Source organism: Chenopodium album, chromosome 2 (genome assembly GCF_948465745.1).
Source record: "Chenopodium album chromosome 2, dcCheAlbu1.1, whole genome shotgun sequence".
NCBI classification, from domain to species: domain Eukaryota; kingdom Viridiplantae; phylum Streptophyta; class Magnoliopsida; order Caryophyllales; family Amaranthaceae; genus Chenopodium; species Chenopodium album.
In genome coordinates this window covers 72,362,386-72,372,670 of record NC_137835.1, presented here as the reverse complement: position 1 = coordinate 72,372,670, position 10,285 = coordinate 72,362,386, and positions in this window count along the sequence as shown.

The window sequence follows — 10,285 nt, the reverse complement described above, 5'->3', positions numbered from 1 at the left end:
TTTTAGTCTTCTAGAATCTTCTAGAAGGTTCTTTTCATTCCTAATTCGATTAGCATTGATAAGTTGACTTTGTTGACTTTTCAGAGTTTTAATCAAAATCAAATAGCATTTTCGAAGAAATTATATTATTTTATCCTCCAGTACGGTAAACTTATCGGATTTTTGAAAACGCGTTAAAATCAAGACTGGCATCCAGTACTACAAAAATAACCAAAGAAACCTACTAAAAGAGACCTGTTATGTGGGACAACGGGTTTCTTACATTAATAAGACCTGATATTACAAGTAGCAGGTCTCTTATGTCATAATTGATGGCAGGAAAAAAATAAAGAGACCTGCTGTTATCGTCAACAGGTCTCTTTTATATTATATATTTTTTAATTTAAATATACTAGAATCCGGCCACCTTATTAAGGATTGAAAAATCGACCCACATCTGTAAAAAAAAAAAATGAACTTATTCTCACCAGAGCACCTTTCACCCTCGACTCACTGTCCCCTCCGTCGCCGCCCACACCGCCGCCCACAGACACTTAACACTACCCTCTGGTTCTCCTCTCTACTGCCGGTACGGTTCTCCCGTCACTTGAAGTTGCTTTCTGGCGTAACCTCGAAGATTAAACTCCGGCGAGTTCCACATCCACGCGACTTTAATCTCCGGAAACTTCCCCATTCATCGCGACCCTAACCTCCGGCGACTGCTGACTCCACCCTTCCCTTCCTACACTCGGAGCTCCCCTCACCCTAAGGTACCATCAATATCCTTTTTCTCCATATTAATTTTTTTTCTAGGGTTTATCGGCTTGACATTTGCACTCCTCTTACAATGTCTGGGCTTCGTTAATTTACAATTAAGGATAAGAAGCAAAATTTTATGTTAAACATAGCAATCATACACTCAGATTTTGGTATTAGTAATTTTTCAATTTTTATAATCAATTGTTTGTTATTAAATTTTTATTTCTATACAAGTATGTCATTTTAATTTATCTACTACTAAATTTTTTGAATGATCATATTTTTGTGATTTTGTATATGATTTGAAGTTGGGTGCGTGAAATTATAATGGAATGAAGTCTAATTTATGTTGTATTTATGAAAAATTGCCAAATTGAGTGAAAAAGTGAGTAGTTTTATGAATTAGATCTTCAAAGATTAAGACACTTGAACATTGGCAATCTGACTTGCATTTTTCTAGCTGCAGTTGCAGTTACATTAGTCTTATAATCATATTCTTAGGTCAAAGGAACATTGTGTAATGGAATTTGATGAATGACTTCAAATAACAATATCATGTTTTTGAAATTTGGACCTTGTATTTGCATATTATGTGTAGAGAGATTAAAGAGGTTGTGATGAAATCCGAACGAGGTACAAGCAATGAAGACAATTTAATATTTTATCATTGCAAATCCCTATCTCTAATGAGAAGGATGAAGTTAAACTAACCTCCCCTGCTACACCTGTTTGATTGTTGGTCTTTTCGTCTTTTTGAATATCTAACTTGACTAATACATGGAGTAATATGTCCATTTAATGTGTAAGTTTTGCTAACCTTCTTTGCTTATTATAATCACATCAGTATTTTTCTGTCATGGTTTTGTTATGCTCACTGCCTATATTTCCTTATTTAGGCTGTATACACTCAATTTTATAAACAAAAATGCATATGTGCCATGCTTTTGGGATTAAAAAACAAATCTCATTGATTTTTATAAGTTATAAGTTGACCTTTGTCTTGTTTAAATCTTTATGTTATATTGTTGTGTGTCCAAGTCATCTCTATATTTCTATTTTTTATTTGTTTATCTTTGTCTTATGCCTTCCTTCGTTGTGTTTATATATATCTGATCAACTCATATTTTGTCTACAAGTTAGGTAAGCTTGCTAAGTTATAAGTGGAATTAGATTTTTAGTAATTTACTCATCTAGATAATCATCAATTTAAAGAGGTTTGTAAGAAAAGATTAGAATTTTCTCATTACTCTCTCGTATTGAAATTTAGGCATCTAGAACATTAGAATGAGTCATAATAATACTCCGTATAATATAAGAGCTTATTTATTTGGTAAAATTAAAGTCCTAAAAACCTTAATAGTATAGCATGTCTAAAGCATTAATTTTTTCATCTCTAATTGAAAATCCAACGTCCATGTTGAATCAAACCTCCCACTACTAAGCATTTATTTTTCAAGGTTAGCATAGAGGATAGAAATATGATATAGCTTAGTGAAAGAGCTTGTTTCTACTCTATGTATATCCATTTTTGTCAAATTAAAATGATTAAGATAAATATAATTAATATAACAAAGTTAGTTAAAGAGCATGTTCTCATTCTACTATGCATTAAGTTATTAAATTGTTTGCCTACGATTCAACAAGTATGATAATTGCTAAATTTGTCAACAATAGTTTCATATTTGCTAACTGAATTTTAAACTAATAATGAAAGCTCATTTGATGTCCCAATTTAAAGTATTTATAGGGAACTGAGTCTCTTGTGTCTCCTTGTTCTTACTAACCAAAGATTGCTTTGATGTTGAACATACATTGCATAATAACTGGGTTATGCAGTTTCTTCCTTCCTTTGTGTTGCTGCTTCAACTACTCTTACATTAGGCCACATGTCACACTGCATTGAATTAAGCATAGTTTAGATGCAATTGTGGAGCTGCAAAGCTGGTGGAAATACGTTTTGGAGTACGAAAGGAGAAAGAAGCAGCAATTATTCATCATCATATCCATGGATTTATCTGTCGCCAAACAGCAAATAGCAATTAAAGAGAGATAGGATGCCATTACTGTTCAAGTAAGATTAAATCCTTCACGGGTCATCTGTTGCTCTACGAAGAAGCTTTTAACTACTTATAATAGTTTAACGAGTTTAGTTTATATATTTTGGGGGAAATTAGAGTATTTTTAGATATTTTTGTATAGTATTTCTGAAGGTTACATTTGAATTATTATTAATGAATGTTTGTAAAAGTTTTTATCAACTTTTGTTTAATAATATAATTTCATGAACATTATATGATTATGGAGTAAATATTTAGAGTATATAGCATTGCAAATACAAGTACAGAAAACAATACTGTATAGGTACCCTACATAAACAAATATCGTAGGGTATTAAATTTAGGTGTTTTTTTTTAAAAAAATAGAGAAATAAGAGACCTGGTATCTCTCTTAATAGGTGTCTTAGATGTACTTAAGAAACCTGTTGGAAAAGATAACAGGTCTCTTAGACTTCATCAATTTAAAAACTATTATGGCCAAAGAGACCTGTTATCTCACTTATGAGGTCTCTTAAAAAATGCAAAGAAACCTGATCTGTTCTACAGGTCTCTTTGGCAAAGAGACCTGGGAGCTAGAGACCTCCTCTAATAAGGTCTCTTAGGCCTATTATAACAGGTCTCTTCGGGCATTTTTGTAGTAGTGGTCCAACCCCAGGCCTTGGCGCCAGGCGCTAGCCGTTGGTGCCTGGCGCCAGCTAGCCAGGGTTGGCGCCAGCTCTGTTTCCTGAGCGTCAGACTCTGTTTTGTTAAATTATCTTTTTTGGCTGATTTTCTCTATAAATATCGTATCAAAAACTCCGTTTTCATTCATCATTCATCATCTACATCTATCATTCACCAATTCTCTTCATTCACAAGTTTAATTAGCATTCTTTAAAACATTCATCTTTCTTTCTTACTTTGTTTTCATACAAAATTCCGCATTCACAAGATCAAGAAACACCTAGCCATATTCGAAGTTTCCTTCGCCCTAGACGTGAAAGATTTTTAGTTTCTGAGGGTTTGGTCCCGAATCTCTCTTTCAATTATTTAATTTAATTGCTTTGTTTATTATTTTTCCTTGAAGTTACTAACGCGTGTATTTTGTTATTAGAAAGAGGTACGAGGCATCAAAGTAAGTACTTTAATGGTTTTTAATTGATGTTATGATGTAGATATCATGCTTAGATTGTTATCTTGATTCCTAGTATCATGTCTAGGGTAATTTTAATATTAAGTATGATTGTTGTGATGCTTCCTACGTTCTTCCTAATATTTATGATTGTTAGTATCATGTTAGGGTTAAAGCTTTGATTTTTATTGCTTAGTGACATGCTAGGGTTTGTTATTAATCTTGTTAGTATCATGCCTAGGATCTTGCTATGTTTATTATGCTTTAATATTAACATGAACATGATTATGATTTTAATTGTTATGATTTATTATTATTATTATTATTATTATTATTATTATTATTATTATTATTATTATTATTTTTTTTTTTATTATTATTATTATTATAACGGTTATAATTATTGTTATGGTTATTGATTATGTTGCTTGATACATTATTTATTCTTTATTGTTTGATCACACCTTTTATTGCATGTTTAAAGGGAATTGGTACTTATCATCACGCTTAATAAGATAATTAATAATCTTGTTAGGTTAATGTGATTATAATTCAAGTGATCGCCAATAATAGTTTATTTGTGCATTAATATTCAACCAACATAGATAAACAGGTTTAGGGTTAATCCTATTGATTGCATGTTAATCAGAAAGCGCACATGAATACGATCAGAATAAAGTAGAGGCCTATTATTAGGGCAGGTTCAATCTCTTTTAGGTTGGATTTGTACCATCATCCCCGAACCCTTATTTGGTTCATGACCTTATGGAGTTGACGATCTCTTGGATCGTTAAGGGGTGTAACCTTCATCCTATGAACGGTTTACTAGTTCCTTAAAAACTTGTTTGCGACTCTTTTGCTCTATCTTCTTCCCTTTTGGACGCCACCGTACTTTAGTGTATGATAACAGTGGGGTTCAAGCTAGTGGGATTAAAGCTTGAAATTATTCCCTACAGTTTTTTGGCGACTCCACTAGGGAGGATTTCTATTTTAATTCCTGAATTTGTTTCGGCAATGATTTAGAATGAGTGGATGAGACTCGAAAAGTTCTAAGTATTTCATGTGCGTAATTTTGATTAACATTATTGTCATATGCATAAAAAGGATCTCATTGGAAAGACCATCCGTAATGAGTAAAAAACATAGGATTTTACACGTAGGAAATTTGAGGAATGTCTTTCACAACTAGGACTGAAATAACACCGCGCGAAACTGGATGATTTTATCGAGCACAGAAAGCTGCTGAGGCATGTGGGAAGTAGCGTCAGGGGCCAGAGTTTGGCGCCACACTTTTAGCCGTAGCGCCAGACGCCAGTATTGGCGCTAGGCGCTACAGTTAAAAGTTGGCGCCAGTCTCTGATTGCTGGCGCCAATTTCCCCCAATACCGAGCCAGAAATATGCGTTCTAATTTCGACCAGTTTTTCGTATTATTTGCTCGATCCTACTTCCCGATTGAATTTTTTTTCTCACTTTTCTGAAACCCATATGTGTTCTACATATGGACATAACCCTCTGGGAATTCATGCTCCATCTACCCGATTGAACGCTCCGTGCAACAAAGGGTACATCCGAGATTGTTGAATTCACCAAACCATGGAAGCGAGTTTTTCTAAAACTCGCGGTGTCCCATCCACTCGCGCCAACCCTTCACGGTTAGGCTTCCACGCGGTGCATCCGGACAATTAACCATGGACCCTCTATTGACTAAAATATATCCCAAACTTTAGAGAACTAGAGCCATGGTTAGGTTGCGAACGCATTGCATCATATTGTGCCTACTTGACTAATTGTGCATTATTTGTTGTGCATATATATTCTATGTTTCTCTTAACCGTTTGTTGATTTGTGTTGAGAATAAATAAATTAATGACTAAATGAACTTTGCCTAATTAATTAATTAATTGATTAACTATTTAATTTGAGTCAATAAAGTCTAATATTTTAATCGGAATTGACCTAGTACGACTTTAGGCTAACCCCAGTTGACTAATAATACCGAAAACAGTCCCAAACTGAAGCTCCACTATTGGCGCCAAAGTCTGAGCTGTAGCGCCACACTATGGTGTGTAGCGCCAGACGACAGCTAAGTTGTTTGGCGCCAACCTCCACAGTGTGACGCCAGTCCTGTCGCTTGGCCGACAGTTCGGATTATTTGTCGAGTCGTCACCTAAAGTCTAATTAATCAGTCCTCTGTTTAATTCGGTTAATTTTGCTGACAATAATGCTTAATTGAATCCATGATCGAGTTTAGGCACTAAGTCCCATGGTCTTACACAAGAGTCCAAGCATGTCACTTACACTCAATGCACACACCAATACACATGCTTTGACCATGATTAAGAGAGTCTTGTATGCGCGTTTTGTCCGTCATTTTTTTTAGGGGGGTAAGTCGGATATTAATCCTCCAATATAAATAATAATACTTAGTTCCCTAAAAATATGTACGTTATTTTTGCCAAAAATATGCAGCCCTTTTTTTCTTAAAATAAACCATAAAGTCAAGTTGATTCGATTCAAGTAATTAAAACACAAAATGGTTTAATTTACAGCGCGTGGTCAAGAAAGGAAAGACGATTAATCAAAGATAACCTCTTCGTACAAGTCCAACTTTTCGACAAACCTGTAGCCCGCAAGAGGAAAGCAAGAGTTATAATGGCAACTCAAGAAGAAGTCAATGATCTTAAGAACCAACTGGCTACTGTGACCGAGACACTGAAGCTTCTCGCACTTAGGATCGATGATCCCGTGAAACAACAGCAAATGGTCCTCATGCAAGAGATCCTAAGCAAGTTGTCCAACGAATGCAAGTTTCAAGAACTCACATCCCAAGGGGTCTCGGTGGATAAAGATCTTCTTCTGCAGAAGTTCAACGCCAACGACATCCCAAAATTCAGAGCAATTGACAACCCTTACTTCCATTTAAGAGCATTTGAAACAATAATGAGTATCAAGGGTATTAATAAGAAGGTCTTCCCTTCTCTTTTCTCACTATCTCTCGAGACCGTTTGCCAACAATGGTTCTTTTCTCTCGAGAAAGAAAAGACCTCTACCTGGGAGTCTATAGCAAACGCTTTCGTTGATAGGTACAAATGCAACATTCAAGTCGAGACTGACCATAGAGAACTTGAAATCCTCAAACAGAAAGAGAATGAAGGCTTCACTTCTTTCTTTAACAAGTGGAGAGAAACCTCAGCTAAAATGATTGAGGTACCAAGTGAAAAAGAGTCTGTGAGATTATTTATCAAGAATCTCCAAGAAAAATATTCCAAACATCTTAAATATCAAAATAACCTCCATACCTTTAAGGCTGTTTATGATATTGGGATCAATATTGAAGATGACTTGGCTAAGTCTAAAGCTGCCAACAATAACTCCAACAGTGGCTGTAAAGGAAAGAAGAATGACAATCCTTCTTCTTCCAAAACCGCCCACTCAAATAACGTTAGCACCTTTAATATAGGAGAAGTCCTCGCCATGAACAACCAAGGACAAAGGAAACCATTTAGGAGGAACTTCACTCCTATTGGCATGAGTTATGACATCGCATTTGATCGATTAAATGCAAAAGGTCTTATAACTCCCATTGGACCATTTGGGGATCCACCAATTGAGAAGAGGTCGGTTAACTGGAACCCCAACGCACACTGCAAGTATCACCAAAGTAGGGGCCATTCTACTGAAAGCTGTTGGAAGCTTAAGGAAGCTATCCAAGACCTAATCGACAATAACAAACTGCCGTTGCCCCCTTCCAGTAAGAAGCCAAGCATTGACAATGCACCTCTAGCTCATACTTTGGCTATCTCCGATGAAGAAAACGAGGTTGACCCCTCATCTCTCATTAAGCCTGTCGAAGAAATCAATGTCGAAGAAAAAGGAGAGGAGATCTTTTTCGATGTCAGAGATAAACTTCCAGAACCGGCAAATAAGGAAGACATACAATTGCTCACACTGTCTATGAAGGAGGCGTCGCAACTACTACGTGAGGCTCTCAAAGTTATGAACGAACTTCACAAGAAATATAATGAGCTTCCATGTCCAAAGGAAGAACCTAAAAGAGAATTCACACCAGTGAGAACGACTTATGAGGCAAAGTATTTTCCTTACAAGTCACCAAAAAACCCAAGAAGAGCAGTAGAATTTACACTCCAATTGGGATCCCATATGCGCAAATGTTCGAAATGCTCTCCGAGAGTGGCGAGGTCAAACCTCTCGAACTGAGACCATTTGAGTCATTAAAAAGGACAGACAGATATTACTGTCAGTACTATCAATCAGGGGGGCACACCATAGAAAACTGTTTCAAATTCAAGGATTTGGTACAGAAAATGATTGATGAAAAGAAATTAGTCCAAGTTCAACAAGAAGAGGATATAACTGTTAATGGAGTGTGGGACAGTGATGAAGAAGATGTCTACCTAAAGGACATAGTAGGACCTTCACCTTCTGTATCATACACCACAGACGACATTTGGGCTGAAGAAGATTCATCAATAGACGTCCTCACAAGATATGGGAGGATGCAACCTCCCGCTTCAACACAACCTATGCCTACCGTACAACAATTCCCATACCTATCATCGAAGACAACGACATTATTAAACAGTTTAAGAAGACAAAAGTTGAGATGAATGTGTGGAAGCTTCTGGCAACATCTCGAGAACATAGGTTGGCTGTAATGAATGCCTTGGATAAAATCGGGGTAGATTCTGACACTACTCCTGAGGGACTAGCTAACTTCCTCACAAGTGACCTTCCTAGTCCGATTAATCTAATCACCTTCTCTGATAAAGATTTACCCCTAGAAGGTGACAAACACTACAAGGCATTAAACCTTACGGTAGTCTGCAAAAGGATGAATGTTCCCATGACTCTTGTAGACAATGGATCAGCTATCAATGTCTGTCCACTTAGAACTGCAAGGATGCTCGGCATAAGGGATGAAGATTTAACTCCGTCCACACAAGGAATAAGAGCCTATGATAATACTCGCCGTCAAGCTCTTGGCAAAATAACCCTAAATGTGACGGCAGGAGCAATAGAACATGCTACTACTTTTCAAGTAGTAGACATCAAAGCCTCATTCAATTTGTTGTTGGACGCCCTTGGCTTCATGATCTAAAAGCCGTCCCTTCATCTCTCCACCAACAAGTGAAAGCCATAGTTGGAGGAATTCCAATCACTATTGATGCTTCGCCAATGAGGATCAAATCCATAGAGAATCCAATCATCAATGTGGAGCACGACGAAGATGATGAAGACCTATGGGGCTTTAACGAAGAAGTCTCCTTAATCCAGGAGGATGAAAGGACATCTCTTTGCCATGACCCCCATTCCAACATGATCGTCAACACCATGCTGAAGAAACAAGGACACTTCCCTGGGATGACCCTAGGAAAGAAGAAGGGGATAGCAAAATCCCTGGAGTCACCTGGCCTCCCTAAGCTAGATACTTTCGGACTTGGTTTCGAATCGACTCGGAAAGATCTCAAGCGAGCCCAGGACAAGTTGAAAGCACGTAGGGACGCTCGCATTCAAAAGAAAGCAAGTCCAATGGATCAGTACCCTCTTACGCTTAATGGTCAGTTCATAAAAGAAGGAGAGGACTATACATGCCATGAATTTCCCGAGCCATTTGTTGTAAATGGCATACGACAACCAGGATTCGAGATTTTCTTAGATTGCTACTTCACCGATGAAATCCCAACTCCCGTCCATAAGGAGAAAGCACCCCCATGCTTTGACTTTAACGTCATGGGATTACTGTTTGGGCGAGAAAAGAATGAGCCAAATTATGAAGAAGATAACTCCTCGCTCATTCAAACAGTCCTACAAAGCGAAAACTTCGACCCCTCAAAGCTAATTACTCTAGCCGAAGGATCACTACAAGGGTGGCGCAAGACTATCAAAGTGACTACTCCAAGTGGAAGGAAGATATCAATCACGACAGGGCAAGGGCCGATGTTCGAAGATTCGTCTGAGTCAGAGTCCGAGTCAGAGTCTTTCCCTTTAGAGTCTTCTAAGTCTTTAGCAATAACACCTCCCCTTCCTATTTCTTCTCCTAGGATAGTTAGTGATCCAGTCCCTGAGGACATATCACTCTTTGATGTAATGATCTCAGAGTATAATAATATTTCTCATTCTCCCTACTTCTTGTGTTCTTCCCTAACCCAAGATGACGAGCATTGCTTAGCTAACGATGAAAAAGACAAAGAAATTATTAAAGCAATGGAAACACTCGAAAAGAAAACACCAGTAATCGAAGAAACTGAAACAGTTGAAATCTCGAATGATTCAACTCATAAAAGAGAAGTTAAAATCGGACTAGCATTGAATAAACAAGAAAGAACCGATTTAATTAACTTACTTAAAGAATTTATC